At 36.2% G+C, this 23,201-nt stretch overlaps 1 protein-coding gene across 23 annotated transcripts in view; it reads right to left on the bottom strand.

Moving 5' to 3' along the window:
- BAZ2B (bromodomain adjacent to zinc finger domain 2B) overlaps positions 1 to 23,201 on the bottom strand; it is a 130,302-nt gene that overhangs the window by 84,759 nt on the left and 22,342 nt on the right. For 2 of the 23 annotated variants that reach the window (XM_068686844.1, XM_068686845.1), the window contains 2 exons: positions 20,078 to 20,136; positions 8,475 to 8,513 (listed from right to left, as the gene is read on the bottom strand). The exons of 17 other annotated variants lie outside the window; for them this stretch is intronic. The gene's annotated coding sequence lies outside the window, so the exon portion shown is untranslated. The remainder of the gene's footprint in view (positions 1 to 8,474; positions 8,514 to 20,077; positions 20,137 to 23,201) is intronic. 4 more of the 23 variants (XM_068686846.1, XM_068686847.1, XM_068686842.1 and 1 more) reach the window with 2 other exon arrangements.

Genomic DNA, 23,201 nt, shown 5'->3' with positions numbered 1-23,201 from the left:
TACATACAGAATAAATTCTGAAAGCACATAAATACCTGAATTAAATAATCTCAGTGTATTTGAATTTTCCTGTACCAATGCCTTCTCATGTGCTCTCTCCTTTTGCATAGTGTATATCAAAATGTCTTATTAAAAGATACAGAGTAGCTTGTTCACTACCAAAAGAAACTAAAGCATACATCTTAAGGATCCTGTTGTCCTCCAGTATACTAAAACATGTCATTTCATATTACAGCTGATTCATCTTATGATAAGCACAGTTCACTTCAATATTTTTACGGAATATACTGGAAATTATTAAGAATCATGTCTGCTGAGATTTTACTGAGATTATGTTTATTTCAATGTTCCACATGTTACTATCAGATATTTTAAAAAAGCAGTACAGAGAGCAACAGTTAAACTTTTTCTTTTTTTGACATGGTAAGCTTAGTATTAATTGTTATTTAGTTATTTTCAGGAAAAGATCACATGGGTTGCAAACATGGCAAAGAAATGCACAGAGAAAGGGGAGGGGAGAGAACACTGCTATTTCCCATTAAAATTACCGTTACCAGGTTATTGGAAAACTGAAATATAAAACTATTTTAAAATATAAGGGTATTTTTTGTAAATTTTAAAAGATCAGAATAACTAAAAATACGTATTCTTTAATTTATCTATCACCACAACATCACATACACACACACACAGCCTCTGAGAATACAATATTCATTTTGCTGCAGAAGAACAGACATTGCATAACAATGAGATTTGCTAATGAAATCAGCCATCAACCTGGAATACATATGTATTAAACCAAGACCTCAGTGTCACTTTCTTTTTGCATCGTTTGTTCGTCCTCTCATTTTTCCTCGACCTTTCACTACTATGTCCTCCCGGTTTCACTGCTCAAGTACAGCAATACTGTAAAATATTTTGTTAACATTACGGGCAATACTTCGTTTTACCAAATTTATTTCTTTACTTATTGCATGGGTTCTCTCAGCATTGATTTTTCTTTCAAGGGTGCATTAACAATGAGCGCTAAGGAGACAAAGGAGTTCTACTTCTCTGTAAAACTGTAGGAATATCTAATGAAAATTGAGTATCACTTGGACCATAAACTATACTTCCATGTCCAGAGTTGTATACCAGTTAATACTAGGAATAATACACATTACTAAAAAATCTTTTCTAAATTGATCTAATGAACAAACATGAACAGAAGTTAGAATTCTGACATGAATAGAGATTCAATTCTTTTGCATCAACATGAAAAATTATCCTGAAACCAAGTAAAACAATCCAGCAAAATCAATAGCAGTACATATAAGTATAAACTGTACATATCTGTTATGCAAAACATGTTAGTGCACAAAAAGATGAATGATGAATGCAATTACTTACTTAGTGCTGACCACAAAAAGACTAAAACATTACAAAAGGTATTTTTCTCTGTATGTATCTAAATGCTATCATATTTTGGTTTTGTGGGATATAAGCTGCCCTATAGATAAAAAGCACCCTGTTTACACCACTAGCTCCACAATTATCAAGACTGTTTTGAGTTCACTTGAAAACTATTGAAATCAGTAATATGCTCCACTGTTTTTTTCCCACTTCTCTCAGTTGTTTTTTAAATGAAATGCTACAAATAAAATATTGTTCCCATACTGCCACAATAAAGTTAGCTCCAATGTGTTATCAACATGCAGTAAAAACAAACAAACAAAAAAAAACAGTTTGCTGCTGTTTGGTAGGTAGTTGAAAAAATATGAAAAACAAAAAACAAACATTCCAAAACTCTAATTCCATAAAGACAAACAGCCAATTAGTCATTTTTAGTATACCAAAACTGCATAAAGAGCTCCTTTGGAATTAATGAAAGTAAGTTGTAATTTATTTTCTTGTTTTATCTTGAGAGCATTAAACAAATCATTTTATACATAAGCTGGCCATCAAAACACCAAAAACGCACAAAAAGGCACAAGACACCACTAAAAATTTGAGAAGAAATAATGAAATGTCTGAAAATGGCCTTAACCATCTCTGGAGCTAGTCAGATCAAATCATCATCGTGCATCCCAAGAACAGCATCAGGATAGCTGGCATAATGAACATGGTAAGTAGTTGAAAACATAGAAGTTTAAACACTTCACATGGGCTCCAGCTCTTTTTCAGTTAACAAGCATTTATGCCATTGAGAGCTTTGTGAGCAGAAGGAATATAACATATAGCATTACTTTTCCTTCCATTTCTCTCACTTCTAAAGATACACAGCTCTACAAGACAAATACTGAAACACTGCACCACAGAATAGTTAGGGTTGGAAAGGACTTCAGACATCATGTAATTCCACCACCCCCCCATTGCCATGGACAGGGACACCTCCCCACTAGACCAGGCTGCCCAAAGCCCCATCCAACCTGGCCTTGAACCCTTCTAGCATGGGACATCCACAGCTTCTCTGGGCAGCCTGTCCCAGTGCCTCACTACCCGCAGAGTAAAGAACTTCTTTCTCATGTCTAATCTAAATTTCTTTCAGTTTAAAACCATTCCCCTTAGTCCTATCACTACACCCTTTGATAAAGAGTCCCTCCCCAGCTTTCCTGTAGGCTCCTTTTACGTATTGAAAAGACACTATAAAGTCTCCCTGGCACCTTCTCTTCTCCAGGCTAAAGAACCCCAACTCCCTCGGCCCATCTTTGTAGGAGAGGTGCTCCAGCCCCTTGATCATCTTCGTGGCCCTCCTCTGGACTCATTCTAAGAACTCTTCTTAGACTGTGGACCCCCAGAGCTGAATGCTGTACTCAATGTGTGGCTTCAGAGCTGACAGGTGGGACAATCAATTCCCTAGTCCTGCCAACCACACTATTCCTGATACAAGTCAGAATGATATTTGCCTTCTTGGACACCTGAGCATACTGATGGCTCATACTGAACCCATTTTCCACCAATACCCCAGGTCCCTTTTCAACTGGCAGCTTTCCAGTCACTCTTCAGCCTGTAGCATGCAAGGGACTGTTGTGCCCCAGGTGCAAAAAAAAAAAACAAACAAACAAACAAAAAAAAAAACTGGCGTTTGGCCTTGCTGAACTTCATACAGCTGGCCTTGGTCCGTCGGTGCAGCCTACCCAGATCCCTCTGCAGAGCCTTCCTGTCCTCGAGCAGATCAACACTCACTCCTACCTTGGCATTGTCTGCAAACCAACTGAGGGTGCGCTCCAACTCCTCATCCAGATCATTGATGTAGATACTGAAGAGAACTGGCCCCAGTACTGAGCCCTGGGGGACACCACTAGCTACCAGCCTCTGACTGGATTTGGCTCCATTCACCACGACTCTTTGAGCCTGGCCACCTAGCCATTTTTTAACCCAATGAAGCATACATAAATATTAGATATATTTATATAATATAAACTTCCAGGCACATATTGTATGAGGCTGTCTTACTCTCACTTGTGCATGATCATGTTCTAACAAAAAGATGTATGAAGACTATTTTGGATCACACACTATCAAAAGCACTTCGATTTCAGTTACAATCATCTTTCTGCAAAAACACCATATATGCTCTATCTCATAATGACCGGAACAGAATAGATAGAAACACAGTTAATTATAGTGGGCTTATCTTCAGGAGCTAAGGTTGTACAACCTTCAGAGGTTGAAAGAAAAACTTGAATAGAATAACCTTAACCCTTAAAAGTGCTAGGTCATTTTCTTCTGTTATGAGCAGTGACTGTTTTCTATAATTTTAACAATCATCAGGTAGACTAAAGAGTACTGCTGGCAGGTTACAGTTGTGTAATGCCTGCACGTTTAACAGTAACGTACTACCCTATAATACAGGTTTGCTGTCCAATTGAGCATTTCCTCTACAAGATGTCACAGGCTCTCAAGACTATATACTACTTCAACTGAGATCAGTAAATTTATTAGTGTCTACCAAGTGCATATGGACGCTAAGATTATAGAGAAGTGTTAGAAACCAATCTTAATTCAAGTGATTAACTGCGAAAACAGATTCTAAGACATCCACATCTATTGTACATATGAAATATATGATTCTGATATATAACTATTTATATTAGACAAATGTGCATGTATCTTAAGTATAGGATATCAAAGCTTAACTTTCACTACTTGGCACATTTTTAATTAATTAATTACTCCACAGATAAAGGTGAACCCTCATTCTGTGGGTACTGATGCAACCCCACACATTTAAGTGAAGCAGGTTACAAAACAGACAAAACCATAACAACAGTATACAGAATCAGATGCTGACAACTGCTAAAAATACCTGTTTTTGTTTGTTTGTTTGTTTTTGTTTTGTTTTTTTTTTAAATCAAAGAAGGAAAACATGAACTCACAAATGAGACGGAATTTATCAACCATATTTGTCTCCTCTAAACTAACCAGAAACAGCTTCTTCAATACATCTTAAAATTCTGTATTTTCCTGAAGAAAATCACAGATACAGACACTACAAACAGAATGTAAAAATTGAAACTGTTGGGTTTACTGTTTCTCTCTGTAGTTTAAAAACATATTACAAAGAATTCACAGTTTGTATATTATTTTAACATTAAGTGCTGTACTAGCAGCTGTATATATACACACACAGACACGTGCCTTTAATTATTAACACACATGCTTAGTTAAAAGCTGTTTTGGGGTGTTCAAGGAGAATTGGTATGCAACCTTCAAACATTACTTAAAATCTTTTATAAAGCAAGCTTATGGAATATCCCAAATTGCACTGAATTACAACTACTATTTATCTGCTTGTAGTGAATAAAAGTAGAGGATAATTTACTAAAGCACACCAGGAACTCCTGAACACTAGAAGGTCACAGCCTGTGTGCTGAGCCGCTCAGCAAAAACATCTATGATGTTCCAGAGCTGCCGTTTTTCTTCCTTGACAAAGACTCCATCTGTCACAGTGCCACTTACAGCCTCAGAGTCAGAATATCAATGATTTCCAACCATTCCGTAAGTCTGTTTTCACCTTGACATCACCTCTGTAATACATCTAAACTGGATCATATATAACCTCTCTACGAGCTCTAAACTCGCGCTTTATTAAACTGATAGAGTTTAGACTGTGCTCTAATGTACCATTTTTACTTGCTCTGAACTGTACAACGAAATTAAAACTCCAAATTCTGTCTTTTCTGTTGCTCTACTTGTTTGAAATCTTTCAAATATTAAAAAGAAATAAAAAGCAGTTAAAAATCTGATTTTAAAACGTCTGCTTTCATAATATACATGAAATCTAAATTTATTTATTTTTCAAAACATGCCCAGTAAGAAAAAACATGCCTGTTTTTTTAAACAAGATCACCGTGCAGAATAAACTATCAGTTTCGCTGAATTCAACAAAATCATATTTGTCTGTTTCAGTTCTACATTTCTTTAACCTATATACAAAATGCCCCCCTAGAATTTCCCTAGCGAAATCACACTAGGACTCAGGTAGACTGCAGTATAAAGGTGAACCAATTCAGGCATTACCTTTGTGCTTGCCTTGCAAATGCTAGGAACATCAGATAATCATGGATACATACCCACAATGTTTATTTTATGACTTACAGCTATTCACCTGATGCTCTAATATCACATCTCTCACCCCCACAAAAAAAATTTGTTCTATTCTACATCTGGTACCAATATACATTTCAGGTGTTTCTTATCTCATCTACCATTCAACTTCCCCCACATATCTCGTTATCACTAGATAATCACTCAGTTTTTCTAGTGGTAGTAAAGTGGGCTGGCAAGCTATACAATACAAGGAGGCAACTGCATGGAACAGACTTAGCTCAAAAACGGAGTAAGTCCTGCTCTGTGTATGACACAGGAATCAAATATGAATAAGGACACTACACTGCATCCAAATTTAAGACAGGTTCTAAACCAGGGAACATGAAACCCAACAAAAAAACAGAGGAACACATCTTTAAGGCCATGTGCTACAAAGACACCAACGTAGAAGAGCTAAGGGGGCAGATAAAATAATTTACTTAGATATTGCCAAATCTGGGAGATAGCACTGCACTAAGACAGTGTACTGAGTTTATGTGGAAAGGTTTTGCTAGCAGAGTGGCTGCAGGAGTGGCCTTTGTGAGCAGAATCCAGAAGTCTCTGACAAGTCCTGACTGGCTCCAAGTCAGAAAAGGGCCATGCACCAGACGGCTCCAAAGGGAGCCACCAATGCCCAGAGCTGAGCCAGTGAGCAACATTTGTATGCACCTCTGTGAGAGCAAATTTAAGAAGGGGGGAGGGGGGGGGGGAGGAACGCTCTAAATTTGTTATAATTCACCCTCATACTCCTATCTAACAACTCAAAGACAATATCTACATCCTTACATGAAAAGAAACAGGGCAGTTTTCAAAACCTATCAAGTCCTTACTTCTACCTACTTTAGACAGCATGATTTAGGAATGGTTTAACATCTTCTTCGATCCTTGTTTTTCTTTCACTCCCTCCCAAAAAACTCCAAAACTTTAGGTATCACCCATAATGATCCTTCTACTAACTGTAGCATTCACCAATCTCTAATACTTCCATAATGACAACATAAACATAACCCATTAAAATAACTCGCCATCATCATACTGTTCAGATTCTGAGAACGCTTCTTTCCTTCCCATTTACTCTAAACATTACACTGTCTTCTGTTCAGCAGATTTTTTTTACTCTTAAACCACTTGTTTAGTTATAGCCATTAATTGTTTACTTAAAACTATAAAGAGAATTAATAGTGTTATCCATATCATATCTCAAGTACTGTGTGAAAATTAATTTTCAGCTGAAGCAATGGTCAAGTGTATTTGTACTTTCAATGGGGATGAATCTCCTTCTCAAGGAAAAGTATTACATTCTTTTTAAAAATAAGACATCACAAGTCAGAAAAAGCTAGCCATTCTAGATTTTTAAATCCCAAGATAACAGTAGCTTTAAAAACTAATTAGATCCTACTTCTTCCCCAAACCCAAACATGCAAAACTGGAAGCTTCTAGAAAGTTTCACAGCTTTTTTCAGACACAGGGTAGCTGAGAACATAATAGTCTTTCGTTTGAGATTTGTTGCTTCGAACTAAGTGTCATCTTCAGTACACCTCAGTAAAGATGTTCTCATTAACAAAGAAACCACAGGTTTCAGCTTTTTGTGAAGAGAAAGCTTTTTCATTACGACTAGCTCACTCTACGGAGCAGACAGTGTACTACTGCATTATAGCAAGTTTCACGTCTTTTTTTCCCCACCTTTAAAAACACGTTTCTTCCTATTTGACAGATCTACTCTCTCCAAATGAATTTATTGATTCCCTGAAGTCTTCAGATGCTGTATTCTCCTCAATACAGTATCAAGTCACATATAGTGCCATTAGTAACTTCTTTCTGAAGCATGAAGTACAGAAAGCATGAAACTTGAAGTAATTTGAAAACCTGAGCCTTTTAAATTTAATCCTAAAAAGTATTTTAATCTGTATTTAAAAGTTATTGATTGAGCCTTTTTTTCTTACCTTGTTTTCAGGGCACATTTGAAATTTACTGATCATAGTTACCTCTAGGATGAGTGACTGAAGGTCTCTACTGAAATGTAAGACTCCACAGTACCGTACAACATCGCCTGGGATCTAATGACATACCTCATCATTGAACATAATTTACAGTATCTTTTTTACAAAGTTAATTACCTTCTTTTCAATTTTCAGGGTGCGTTACCACAGACATGTATGAAGAATCAATGGTTAATTGAGAAGCACCAAAACTATAAACCTAAAAAAAACATTTCAAAACTACACAGATTTCTTTCTCTTACTTTGTGTGTCTGACAGTAAGTACAATGAAAGTAAAAAGATGTGCCTGGAAGTTGCACTTAAGCATTGCTAGTTGGGCTTTCTGTTTAAATGTCTTTGTACCTATTTTAGATTTCACCATTAACTTTGCCTAAAGCACAGGAATGGAGTACGGAAAAGGGCTTACGTCTAATGATGAAAAAAAAAAAAAGTAAATTGATACGAATGCAAAACTCTTCAATTCCTAAAAGTCCAATAAGCTATCTATTGATAAAATAAGATAATTCATATTCACTATATTGCAAATTATTATACTAGATCTCTGAGCATTCAAAATAATTTCTTTAGGTTGGTAAAATTGATTTTGGAATGAAAACTCTTAGCAAAATCTCTCAATTCATTAAGTCAGACATCGAAAATTACACTTTACCATATTTACATTTCATTCCTACATAAAAGTGATCACTTGCTATTAAAGTGCAACCATGGACTGATTAAAGACCTACCCAAGACTGAAGTCACAAACGTAATTACACAGATGAACTAAAAATCATGACTTGCTAAATCAGGACCTGGATGCAGAATCTGGCACTAAACCATAGACTATATAACATTTTACTTTTTTCAGTATGATTTGTGCTATTCAGAAAATTATCAGAATGCTTACTGCTATGGCATACTTACTGTGACGTGTTCAGTTCTGTGACATTGCTGTTTTGCAAGCTGCAAACAGAAGACAATTAATGATCAACTGAATCATACTTTCATCAAGTAACTTTTACAAGGACAAAGACACATCCAACAGAACATTACAATTTCTCAAAAAAAAAAAAACTATAAAATATTTTGAGTACACTGAAAACTCTGTAATTATCTAACACACCCAAATATGAAGCCATTAAAACAAGAATACTTTAAGGCAAATGTTATGTAGTCACACTCTTTGGTTAAAATCAGTTGTTTAAATATGTGTATCTATTTCACCCTTACTAAACTGTGGATATATTACAATATGTTCCCCTTCGATGTACACAATAAGTCAAAGGAATCTTTCTGTTAAAATGCAAATAGAATTCCATCCTCACTGAAATCAATGGGCCTTTTCAATTTCATTTATACAGAGACACTATTTCATTCCATTACTGACGCTCTTACGCACAAGCATTTCAAATTCCATCCATGCAATGAGAATTTAGAAGCATCTCTATTTAAATACAAAATGAATACATGTCACTGAAAAATTAAAACTAAAAATAGGTTTTCAGCACTTGGATCACCTTCTTCCCTGAATTTTTTTCCCCATGTAAACACGCGGCTGATATTTTTTCTATTTGCTATACAACGTGTAATAGATGCAACCTGTGAAATACAAACGTTTCAGGAGAACACTACTTGCCACACTAGCAAAAATCTGGACTTCCAAACTGTAAACCTCCTAATAGTTACAGATTGAAGATTAGATCAGAAGAAGAGATGGTCAGGAAACAGTATGATAATTTTTGGTTAACATTCCAAGACCTAATCAGACATTTGCATATTATATGCAAAGACATGAAGAAATGGCGGAGAAGAGGTAGAGGACTAATATCACAAAGGACATCAAGTCAGACCATATAAGAAACACACATGGGGGCAAGGAAGGTGATACCATGAAGTCCACGCCGTCCATATGCTCTATGATCTTAAACTGGGCTATCATAAACACAATGTTCAGGCTACTCCTCATAAACTGTAATTATAGCAAGACATGTAGCTTCTCGTAAAATCAAGGCTGAAAACAAAATAGATGACACCACTTGATAAATTCTCAAAGAAGTCTCCCATAAATAGGCTATATTCACACTACAATCACTACTTACGGCTCAGCTTATTTTTAGCCAACGTTAAGCTACGCTTAACACTACTTAACCATCTTCTTGCAGCACATAACACAGCTAAAGGAGAATATTCAATTATTTACTGCTTTTTCCTTCAGCCTCTGAGCAGTCGCGTACTGCCACCTCTACACTGATGACCCTTACACAAGCCAATTCAAAGCTAGTTCAAGATTCTGCACAAGATGCATCAATTGCAAACACCAGCATTAGCTGCCCCAAGTTTTGTACACGTTTTCAGGAACCAGATTCCACATCTTACGGAAGCATTCCTTTACCCAGCTGTGAATTTTAACTGACAGCATTTCAGTTGAAAATACTCCTTTTTTCCTTTTCATGTTATTACTTCTGACCGATGCTATATTCTGACAGTATCAAAATCCATCTGAATATATTGGTCACACTCTCAGGAATTCAGTAACACTTCTCCTTAACGTCCAGTTATAATGGAGATTGAGATGTACTGCAATAAAGCAGTCTGTAGCCTGGAGAGACATCTTCCATCTGATCAAGTCACCTCACTCTTCACTTTGCAGTTGAACAAGTTTCCAAACCAATGCAGAAGAGAAGCAGGATTCAGCCATGGCAGTGTTGCGGCTTCTTTTAGGACATAGCAGACTTGACTCAAAATTAATTTAAACTCCTACTACAAAATGCAAGAAGTTTGATCATCCCAAATAGAATGGATTAGATAACTTGATTCAAGTTAAGTATTTGAGGTAGAAATAACTGCACATCTTTTTGATAAGGGTTTTGATAAGCTCTGGGTTTTACCTCAGTATTTTACAGCTGCCTATCACACATTTCCACCATTCAGTTTAAAACTTACTGCCAGTTCTTTTAGAACACTGTGCAACTTGATCGCCAGCATACATATGCTGTAATAACTAAATGCCATGCCAATCATTGCAAACACGTTTGTGCTTCTTTCCTCTAGAGGCCATCCTCATGGTTTGCTTCACTCAAAACTGAATTTGCATTAGCTGACCAAGTAAAGAGTTTGCACTAGCGGGATAAAATGTAAATATGAGAACTATTTAGTAGCAACCACAAGGAAGAACCCAGATTTCTGTTTATTGAGGTTTTTAAGACAAACCATTTAAAAGGAAAGAGAAAAGGAAAGAGAAAAGGAAAGAGAAAAGGAAAGAGAAAAGGAAAGAGAAAAGGAAAGAGAAAAGGAAAGAGAAAAGGAAAGAGAAAAGGAAAGAGAAAAGGAAAGAGAAAGAAAAACAGCCATAAATCATTATTGAGAAAAGAGCCTCATCTTTTATTTATACATCAAGCTATTGAAAACATGACTACAAGTGACTATGAGCACTGAAACTCACACTAACTCATACTAAACTGATATACACCAAGACTGAAGCTTTAAATTTAATATTCTGACACAAAAGAAGCATCTATCTCTATAAATAGCAATTGAACACTAAGTATTCCAAAATTTTTCTTTTCCCTGATTAAAAGAATACAGACTTGTTTTGGCCCTACTGTCCAAAGTACAGAGTAAATAGCTGCCTTAAGTATACAAATACTATACCAAGCAGAAAATTGAGCTAAAATTCAACAATGAATATGTGATCTGGCAAGAACTTAAGGAAGTTACAAAACACTACCATTTCTGCGCAATAAAGAAGTATTAAGGAGGACCAAGGAACATTGTTTCAGAATAAATATTTTCTTCTGAGACAAGTATGCATACACACAAACGTGGAAATCTCAGGTTGTACCACTTAACTCTGCAGTAATATAACTCCTTGCAACTATTTTTTTTCCTCCGTGTTATTACTTCTTTTGTTCCACTTACTGTAGGTCCATCAGAAAAAAAAAATGTGATTTATTTTTCAGATTTCTTTTTAAAACTGACTACAAAGTATAAAGCAAACTATATTTAAAGGTAAATAAAATGCTACTGCAAATTTAAAAATAAACTACTAAAGGTACTAAAGACAGAAAGTCAACATTCTACACTCAGTAGAGATAAGTCAAATATTTAAAAGAAAGAACAGAAATGTAAAGAACGCCTGAAGAAGCAGACTGTAAACTTCATCTTTTATGTTCAGATTTCCCATTGTCAACCCAGCACAATCAAAGTGTTTCATAGGCTATACAGACACACAGGTGTGCAAATTGTTTATCACTGCAGGGACAGTTAAAGTGGATAGGCAATATTTTCCTTTAATTTGACTATTAACTATGTAAAACTTGAACGTCACCTAATCCTTTTTTCTGTGTTATTACCTCAATGTTTACAGAGTAAAGAAAAAATTTCCTGTGCTTAATATTAGCATATAAACGGAGCTAATTAAGGTTTGAATTAAGTGGGAAGACAGGGTAGGGTGAATTCCCACCTTTGTTACTTATCACTTTGCAGTATTTTCTTTTATTATTATTATTTTTTAATGCAAGAGTAGGATAACTGGTTTACATTCTGGCAATGGCATCTTCTCAACTAAATCAAAACTTAGATTCCCAAACGCTGCAGAATGCTGCAAAAAGTGTACCATACAGCTTTGAGGTGAGAAGTTTTTGTTTTCCTTTGTGACTGCAACTTTCTTCTTTCTCCAATATAAAAATGCTATAAAAGACATTTTTTTTTCTTTTAAAAAATGATTTTGTACTCTTTCTAGTTACCTTGTAAACAAAGGTTCACAGAACCTGAGCTTTAAAGTTTTATTTTTTCCTGGTTTTCATCAGTTGTTCAAGACTCGTCTACTCTGGAAGTTTAGACAACTGACAGAGTATCAGAACATTTTTAAAACCATCTTCCACTTACCTACTGCCTGCATCCCCAAACCACAATGGACTCTAGCTGGGATTTAGGTGGTAGACAAACTGACATGGGCAAGTTCACCACAGAAAACACTGGACTCACCACAATTGATTAATAAGATATATGAAAACCATGACATGATAAGAAAAACAACAGGGAACAGCAAACAGTACTGACCAATTTAATACAGACAATGTAGAGAACCAATGATGATGTTTCAAAAATACAAATTATTTCATCTCAATATACATCAACCTTTGAAACACCCTTTTGTTATAAAGAAGCTATCTGCCAAAGCAAAAATATTCTTTGTGATTTTGGAACTTGGTAGTTCAACAGGAGTTCAGTAATACTCCAGTAGCAGATTTCAGCAATGTGTCTATTAGTGCTAGTGAAGATTGGGCATTAGAAAACATATTTAAGTACTAGAAACCAAATGCTTTCTCTTACAGCTTAGATTCCAGGTAAAATTTATTTTAAAAACTTATATAGTTGGGATCTACGTGTTTGCAATTCCTCCAACCTCCCCAGTTTTATAAAGCAGTGTACTAGCACTAAGCACTGGACTGGAAAGGATTTCCCAGATCAAATCAAATTCCTATTCCACAGCATGCAATCTTTTTTGTAAGTGATCAAACACCATCTTGAAATTCAGCCTCCTCCTTTCATCTTCATGTACTCCAGTCTTTCAGCCTGGAAGCATTCATCAGCTTAACTCCATTTGTTTGACTCCAACAATTTTCATTCACTCTAGTTACTGCAGAATGGAAGTACGCACTGCTGTTTTTTCTTTTAGTTTGTGGGCTAGATGGCAGGAGTATGCAAGCTCTCAATTTTTCGTCACGTTAAACTTAAATTACTTTAAGTTCTTACAACTCCTGTAAGTTTCTGAATTCCTTTCAATCTGTTCTTGTCACCTACTTTAGTTTTGTTTACTTGAACATGAATAATCCTGGAACAAAAGAAGTACAAGGATGCTGTATTCCAGATGAAGATTTATCAGTATGTTCATAAAGGAATAATGATATAAGAGAATAATTAAAGCCAGTGCACAAAAAGCATCCCATCCAGAGATCTCACATTGAATTTAATGATTCATTGAGGCAGTAAGTTAGCCAATAAAACCACAGCAATCACATAATCATTCTGCCGTGCAGAACTGTTTGTTGGTTAAACTCTTCACAGCTCTTGCTGTATCTTCTAAACAGGAATAATACAACTTGAAAAGCAGGGAAGAAAAAAAAAAAAAAAAAAAAAAGCAAACTGTCTTCAATACTGTCAAGTTCCAAAGTCTTCTAACCTTAACTCAAGACCACAAACTGCTTTAAGATCTCCCTGTTCTTCCACTCATTTGCAAGTGTACATATAGTCCTTATTCCATTAAAGGTTTGAAGAAGAAAAATCTACCATCTCTTCACAAAGAATGCCCTCTTTTCTCACTTAAACTATTCTTGTATCACATACTAAGCACTCTTCACCTGCATTCGACAAACTACTAGAAGCAGCAGGAACTGAAGGCATTTACCTTAATCCTAACTTTGGAAAAACAGAGAGAACATAAAAGGAATGAATTTGACTGCAGTCAAATTCCAGTAGTCTGGAAGACTTCAGGAAAACACATGCATGCAGTCAACTCTGAGGTTTCTATCAACATGAGGACACAAAACAGGTAACTTTTGTTAATTGACAACTAAATACAAACTTCTAATTAATTCATGTAAGGAGGGAGTCATTGTAGGTCTTTTTGGTTTTGGTGTGTTTTTTTGTTTGTTTTTGTTGTTAGGTTTGCTTTGAAACACTTGGAACTGAAGGAATTAAAAAGATCAATGAGTAGCCAGTCACCTTGCAAAGCTATTGTTCACATTAACGGCAATTTAGAATATAGTTGCAATTACATCAGGAGAAGTTATGGTTGGTTGCAAGGCTACATACAACTATGCTGGTAAGCACATTCTATGAAAATGAATCAGAGGGAAAGTTCCTCTGCACTAAACATTAAAATCTCTTATTTTAGTTTGATACAGTTAAACATCACTCATCTACTCTGCTACCTTTTCTTGGATAAGGTATCATTAGACCATAAAGCAGAAAACAACACTGCTGCACAATTATGTCTCAAATCTGTAGAACTCATAAATGACTTTTTTTTTTTCCCCAAAAAATACTTCTGGGCAATTAATGCTTAAAAATATCTAATAAAGAGAAGAGAAGAAACAATAGCATAAAAAGTTAGATGAAACAAAGGACGAAGAAACTAAGGGGAAAATTTGAAAAGATCTGGAAAAGGGAAAGCAAAGCACAGATGAGAAGAAAAAAAAAAAAAAAGAAAAAAAGCATGACACTGGTCAGGCCAGTTACACAGAACGGTTAAGTTGGAGGGAACATCTGGGTCCATCTGGTCACACTCCAGCTCAAGCAGGGACACACAGAGCAGAGTGCTCAGGACCACATCCAAGCAGCTTCCGAAGATCTCCATGGAAGCAGACTACATACATAACCTCTCTAGTTTTCATTAGGAAATCACTTTGGGAGCAGAAAAATATGGAGATTGCCCATTTTTATGATTGTCCTAGTCTCAAGAAGCCACCTTTGTCTTGGGAATACGCTAGCACTATTTTATTAAATCAGAAGCCACAGAAACCCTTTGACCCTTGCTTTCTTCAGTAGGCAAACTATATCTGTGACATAGAGGAAACACACAAGTCAGACTGTCAGGTGGTGGAACACTGCACACAGAGACTATAAGCTGGCCACAAATTGTAAGACTGAGGCTTTTAGAACACAGTTCCTCTTTCTTTTATTAAAGTAATTTGATCTACATAGCTGGAGATATCTCTTATATTCAGTTCTCTAGGCCCAGGGATCCACTTGCATAGACATAGATAAGACTGTCTAATAATGGTCAAGTAAACACCTTGTACAGACATTCCTTATTAGTCTTTGAATTGTTATCTATCCCCCTAAACCTTTGTGAATTTAGATTTGTTTCTTTGACCATTTTCAAATATTTTTAAAATGTTATTAACAATTCTCATGCTGGTACTGGAGCAATTACACAATCTGATTTCTGAGTGCTGAAAATCTATATAAAAACTATGTGAAGAACAAGCTTAATTGTCTTTCAGTGCAAGAAGCCACAAAAGCTTAACTTCAAATTTGAGACTTTATTTATCAAAGCTCTGTCAGCACATCAGAAATTGTTAGGCCATGAACCTTTCTACATCAGGACCTTTCACTGCTATGATAGATGAAAGCAACGATGTCAGCAGTAACAAGACGGTCTACATCATGATTAGGAATTTTGATTGAGACTCAAGACTTGGAAAAAAAAAAAAAATGATCTTTTGGCAAAGCCCATCTAAAAATGCTGAAAGGCTTTTGCATCCTTTAATTAGTTTTCATTGACTCCCACATTGCACAGACATGACAGAATGCTTCTGACTCGGCACTTACAGAGATAAGCCAAGCACACTTATGAGTAAAAAGTGCTGGCCATTCCGTATAACCTCCCATGTGTGTCACTTCCATACATTTGACAGATAAGAAGAATGATGTCAAGGCCGTTCTCAAGCCAGTGGGGACATGTTGATTAACAACTCCAACTGCCACGCCAAATACAAATTGAAAAGAGGAACAGTCAGTAAAAATACAGCAATGTTCCTCCTCCTGCCATTATGATCAATGGAAGATAGAAAGGTGAAAAGAATTATGAAGTTCTTCTGGTAAAGGAATTACCATTTCACACTTACTTTATCATCAGTTTTGAGTTAAATGACAAAGAAGCCGAAGTTTTTATGCATTAGGAGGGACTTTATTTTTCTCCTCTGCTTAAAAATTGACTGTTATATTGAGATTGCATATTTGTTCTAGAATCTCATCAACTGCAACAAACATGGATGGAACAGGAAGACTCAACTTCAGTATTAACACAGACAGTCATGTCTGCCGAAAATATAAAGTAATTATTTTGCATATTGCACTACTAGCCAGTCTAAAAAATTAACCACTGGGGGTAGAGACACGTGTTTTTTTCTGAGACACAAATGGGGACATGGTGCTTTGGGACATGGTTTAGTGCTGGACTTGATAGCGTTAGGCTGATGGATGGACTTGATGATCCTATGGGTCTTTTCCAACCTAAATGTCTCTATGATTCTCAATGTTTCATTGAAAGCACATACAATCAGCTACCACTTAGAGCCTAAAGTATCTTACGATCTTATGAAAAGATCACCCTCACTGTGTCCCACACTAGAGAGTCAATCTAAATCTAACAGAGAAGCAGTATTTTTAAGACAGAAACACAGATACTTTTTTTTACAGGTACATGTAACTTGTAATTGTTCTCTTGATGCTTGATACATACAAAAAAAATAACATTTTTCAGATGAAATACCTAAGTTACATGATCTGAAGCAGGAAGCACACAATATATTTTCACAAAGCTCAAAAACAAGTCACAACAGAAACATTTTTAAAAAAAAAGGTGGTGCAAAATATTTAAAAACCTATTAGTCAGAGGACTATTTAAAAAAAAGAGACTGTTTTCAAAAGAAACAGTCTTACATACTTCTAATATGATGCTATATACTATGTATCATTCCATACATTTTTTACAGGCACAGCAGAAAAAAAAAAAAAAAAAAAGAAAAAAACAGGAATTGATTTAACCATAAGAGCATTTTAGAAATTGGAAGACAAGTTTTGCCTACAAATACAGGTTACAGATCACATATAATCGATTACAACTCTATATTCCCTCACCCAATTTATTATCTTCTTTAGGCACTAGAGTGTAATACTTTAGGGACTGGAATATTCTGCTATCACCACAAACTAAGTCAGCACAGTACCAAGTTCAGCAAATACACATATTCTTTGGCGAGCCAACCAACAGAGAACTGAAACTGTTTAACACTACAGATTACAGCTCTTGGTTTTCCTTTTCAGGTGACAAACATAGGCTCCTGCACTGCCATCTGTCACACAAAACAGAACAGAGCACAACACTTCTTTTACATATTGCATAATCCTTAGAACATACTGTCAGATTCCCTCTTCTGTATCTCACGATATGTAGTCTCCAATTCTGTCCTCAAGAACCATGTAGTCTGCTGGTTTTACTACAGAAGAAACACATTCACGTCTGAGTGAAACAGGGAGTTGTGATTAACAAATACATACTAATATAAGCTAAACACTAGTAATACTTAAGAAAAATATAAGAGGATATGAAGAAGTTGATGATAAAATAACCTTTTTGCAATTCAAATATTCCATCTTCATTCCCATTTAATAGTGCTTAGTAAAATATTTTAAATAACAAATATTGTAGCAAACTGTACTGGTTTATGTCTCTACTACATTTACATTGGAAAACTGCACTTACTAATCACAGTGAAAATTACAAGATAAGGAATCATACAGTACATTTCCTAGTTATATGTGTAATGAAGGCAGCATTACTTTATGAAACAACCAAAGATGTAAAAATGAGGTGTTATTACTGACAGATTGCACTTTTATTTCTTTGTATTATTTATTTTCTGAACTTCACTTCACTTGAACTGACCAAAAAAAGGTACTGAAGATTGTAGACTAACTTGAATGTTACCTTTGTCCCCTACCTTATTAAACACTCATTTTCCTTATTTTCAAAATCACTGTATGCTTATATATCGCTTTGTATGTTCCTTATATGTGAAGAAATAGAGATCGATTACTAAAAGGTGGAATTACAACCATCAAATGAAACTAGTAAACATGTTTTTATCAAACTAGAACAACAACTCTGAACTAACAATTATGCTTTCAAGAAAAAAAGTTTCACACAGGTCAATGCATGACCCATCAATCTTATCAAATGCAAAGTAAAAGCTTGGATCACTGAAAAAAATGATAGCACAAACAGACACCTTCATTTGTTTAGCCCCCAGCTGCCAAGGAACATAACAAGAGCCCTGAGGCATACTTAGCTGATTTATCAGATCACATGATAAACACAGGTGTTAAGATACATGACCTGAGAAAACCTATGCTGGTGGGTGAAATCCGGTTCAGAGGGCTTCCTAGCCACAAAACCCTGCTAGAGTTAAGTAGCTGAGCCTACTACACAACACCCTGGAACAGAGAACATCATCCCCTGCTAGCAAGCAAAATACAGGCACTGAGAAAACCAAGAAGCAAACATGCAACCAGAGCCAGATGCATGAATCTGCATGCTACACAAGAATCAACAGACATACAACAACCGTATTTCTGATAAGGAGATACTTCCCTTCCCTTAAATAGCCATCACGTACTGTTTTAACTTAACCAACAGTGTCATTTACACCATGGCTCTGTAATACCTGGTCAGGAAGGTATTACAGGTACAGTTGGACTCATTTAGCATACTTTTCCTCACAGAATGCTCTGGGTCGGCAGGGGCCTCTGGCTTCATGGCCTCTGGTCCAACCCCAGCTCAAGCTGGGCCACCCAGAGCAGGGTACCCAGGACCACATTCTAGATGGGTGTTTTAAGGTCTCCAGGAAGACGACTCCACAACCTCCCCGTGCAACCTGTGCCAGTGCTCCATCACCCACACAGTGAAAATGAACAAGTGTTTCCTGATGATCGAACGGAGCCTCCTGTTCCACTCTGTCCCCACTGCCTCTTGTCCTGTCACTGCACACCACCAAAGAGACCAATCCTGCTTTCTTTGCTGCCTCCCTCCTATCAGGAACTCATACTCTGATAAGAACCCCCTTGAGCCTTCTCCTCTCCAGGCTAAACAGTCCCTGCTCTCATCATCATAGCAGAGGTGCTCCAGTCCCTCTTCATCTCTGTGGCCTTCGCTGGACTTTCTTCAGTAGCTCCGCATCTTCCTTGTACCTGGAAGACCAGAATGGGTCACAGAATTCCACACTTCTGACAAATTTCAATTCTGTCCTTCAACACATATTTAGCTATATTTAAAATAGCACTAGGATTTTCCCACAGCAAAAGGAATTATAATAACCACTAACTCCAAGAAACAGAAACTGCATACGGGTGTTTCTCCATACTATCGGAAAACTTCTTCCACTGTACTATTGAACAAAAACCACTGACAGCATTGTAGAACAAAAACAGACTACAAGACTTCATGGAAGTTGGGCGTGTAAAGCAAATCAGTGATTTAGTCTTGTACTAGTCAAAAGAACTAGAGAATTACGCAAGAGCAATGGTCTCAGCTGACAGGAGCGAGAATGTGTTTTTTTTTTTTCCCCATACGCCCTCTTCTCCTTTCCCAGCAGCCATGTCTTGATGAAGTGATGATGGGATTCTTGGCCACAAGAGAACTATACTGCCCTCTTGGAATGGCAAGTTAAAAAAAAAAGTGGTGAACTATGTATGCACAAAATAAATCTAAAAATAAAGAACTAGTGGTAGCCATAAATTTTAACTTAAAACTGCTCATTTATTAAGTTAATTTCATTACTCTAGTACAACAGCTATGGATTGGCCTCTGATAACAGAAAGCAAGGTACAGCATGGGTTACAGCAAGTTTGAAGACTTCATTAATGACCACTTGATCAAAAGAACTATAGCTTTGTGTTTCAGACAATTGTAATGATTTTCTCTCTGCTCCCCTACTCTTTCTGTGCAAAAATATGCTTACGAGTACTTTCTCCTGGTGAGTTTTCAGGTTCAGAGGAACAACAGTTTTGACACAGGTTTCTGCGAAGAAAAAGAAAGACAAGATAATCTATGAACTCGTAAAAGAAAGTTGTCTGCCCGGCAACAGAAAGAGAAAATATTGCAAAGAAATGGCACTAAAAGCGTTGGAAGAGATCACTGTGGAACACAATGGAGTGCGAAGTCGCAAGCTGGGGGTATTCTGAATATATCCTACGTTTCTTGTTAGAGTATTTTTGGTTTTTCACTTCTTAAAGGCTAGAGCTTGAACTAAAGGATGAAACTTCTACTACTGTTCAGCACTGATTTAATTATGCTGTTAAAGCAGTTCAAACCACTTCTAACATGAACAAACGTCAGTAGAAATGGTAAACATTTCTTATATCTCATCACTTAACATCTTAATATCTGGATATGCATAGAAAATTGTATCTATTTTATAATAATCCATTCTGGAATAATTTTATCATAGAATATCCCAAATTGGAAGGGACCCATAAGGATCATCGAGTCCAACTCCTGGCACCACACAGCCCTACCCAAAAATTCACACCATATGACTAAACACACAGCCCAAACGTTTCTTAAACTCTGACACACTTGGTGCAGTGACTACTTCCCTGGGGAGCCTGTTCCAGTGCACGACAACCCTCTCAGTGAAGAACCTCTTTCCTGATATCCAGCCTGAGATAAACAAAGTTTCTTCTACAAACAAACTGGTTGTAATGTAAAAGGAAAGGCATTCAAGATTTACATTTGTTTAAAACTTAACTCCCTTGCTTTCAGTTTATCCACAAACCCCTTATAACCTGACACCTGGTGTTTCATTTGAAAATGTATCAGAGACCATACTCTTTAAACAATGCTATGTCTGATTAGTTCATTGGCTGCTATTAATAATAACAACAACAAAAAAAAGGTAATTTAAATGACTTGTTAAAAAAAAAAAAAAAAGTCCTGTAAAGTTGAAGTCCTTCTCTTTCACACTTATGCTGTTAGAGACTAGTTAAATATACCTGTCTAATTGCATCTAACTTCTGTAATCTAAATACTGAAACCTGTTTTTCAGCAATGGTATGATGACTCCTTTTCTAACGTCAACAGCAGTTAGTCATTGCCACATGCATGAACCAGTGTAATTCATACTGTAATACAGCTGCTACTCGCACAGGCTTTTTAATGTCTGACAAACAGGTCTGAATCTTGCTAATCAGGTTTACAGTTTACAACTTGGAAATGCATCAAGTATGACCTATCGCTCCACTGAAACCCAGTCCTTAAAAAAAAAAAAAAAAAATACTTAAAATAGATACTTAAAAAAAAACAAACTTCACTTGCATTAAGTAATTGCTACATGCCTTTTTAAGCCCTGTGATTTCCATTTACATTGAACTAAATTAAAAAAAAAAAAAAAAAAACTGCTTTTATTGATGAAACTGCAATCAGCTGTCCATATACTAACCATACAATCAGTCTTTACAGGTAGTTGTTAAGCACACAAACTGTGGTTCCAAAAAATCCTCAACTGAAATGAAAGTTATGGAAAACTGTGTACACATGTCATACAAAGTCAAGTTTGTTTCCTACACATCAGTGCAAACGTTTGTTCTCTTAGGTACAACTGGAATGAAAACATAACAAATCAATGTGATTCACAGGAGCGTATCTGTGCCCACAGTAAGAAATACACATGAACTTATGTAGCAATGATTCTAAGGAATTTTCACCAACAGAAATATTTGTTTGCTTATTGTTTGTAGTTACATATGTAACTATCATTCTAATTATGTTACCTAAAAGTCACCTACATGTTTTAATTAAAAAATCACAACAAATTAAAGGTAATCTGAAAGAAGTATTTTGATCCAAAAAGCAAACCTTAATACCTAATATCCACATTCTCTGTTATACACATAACACATGTAAGAAGGTATAAAGCAAAAGCCACAGACAATAAATTTGCAGTTACTACAGGTTTTGTTAAAGGCATACAACTTTTGAGGTGTGAGAAAAAAAAAATCTCCTATGAGCAAAGCGCTCCTTTGATGGTCCTTCGTACTTTTGTACTGCCATAAACCAGACCCTGCCCAAGAAAGACAAGCCACCTGGCAAGGACAGCGGTCGTGGAGTAGATTCACACATAGGACAGCACACAGACACTGATGAATCAGAACTGCTTTGGGCAGAGCAGAAGTAGCACCAATCCTGCCTACCATTTCCTCAGCTGGTAGGTTTAAAAGCTCCGTGTCTTTCTACAAGACTGTAGAAATTTATCTTTGAATGTCCATCCCACTTTCAATTACAGTTGAAAATGAATTGCAACTGAAGTTACCGCATGGAGTGAACAAGCACATGGACAAACTGGTGAACAGCCAGTGTGATCATATCATCGCACATGTACTGGCAACAAGCAATTCAAAGGGGAAAGGGTCACGAAGGAATCTCCTGTGTAAATAGCAAGCCTCTGGATTTTATCAGAAATTACTTGTCCCATTTCATTAAAAAAAAATCTGAAATCAACCTGTTTACAGTAAAGTGTGTAAACACAAGTTAATCTACAGCTCCAAGGCTCCGCATCCAAGACAAAATTTTTTAAAGATTTTCAAAAGTCTACGTTATGTAGAATCAACATTCCAGAGCATTTCATTTTTTAACACCATTTTAATACATCAAAATTAGCTTTTTAATTGGGATGGTTCCTGACATCATTAAGAACTACAATGCGAATACTGTGAACACAAAGCCAAACTTTTACATATAAAACAGTTCAAGTACTATATTCACTGGATAAGCAGACACATATGATTACTTTCCTGCTTTCTCTAACACTTTTCTCTGGGAATAGTTGGGCTTTGTTTGTTTGTAGGAGTGTGCTAAACTCGGCATCTGCTTAGAATAGGGAGGGGAAGAAAAAAAAAAATACTCTCGGTTTTTTCTGACTACTGTTATTCAGTGTAAGTGGGGCAAAACTTTTCTCATAGTAACAAAAATACCGGTAATTAGAAGATTGTTTAAATCCAGTAGTTTTTGCTGTCCCCTTTTATTTTTCTTCTTATTATTTTATTTTGAATGGGTAAAGATGCAATAGGCCTGCTCTAAACTAGATG

Source organism: Anas acuta, chromosome 6 (genome assembly GCF_963932015.1).
Source record: "Anas acuta chromosome 6, bAnaAcu1.1, whole genome shotgun sequence".
Taxonomy (NCBI): Eukaryota; Metazoa; Chordata; class Aves; order Anseriformes; family Anatidae; genus Anas; species Anas acuta.
This window is presented reverse-complemented; position numbering and strand designations above follow the sequence as displayed.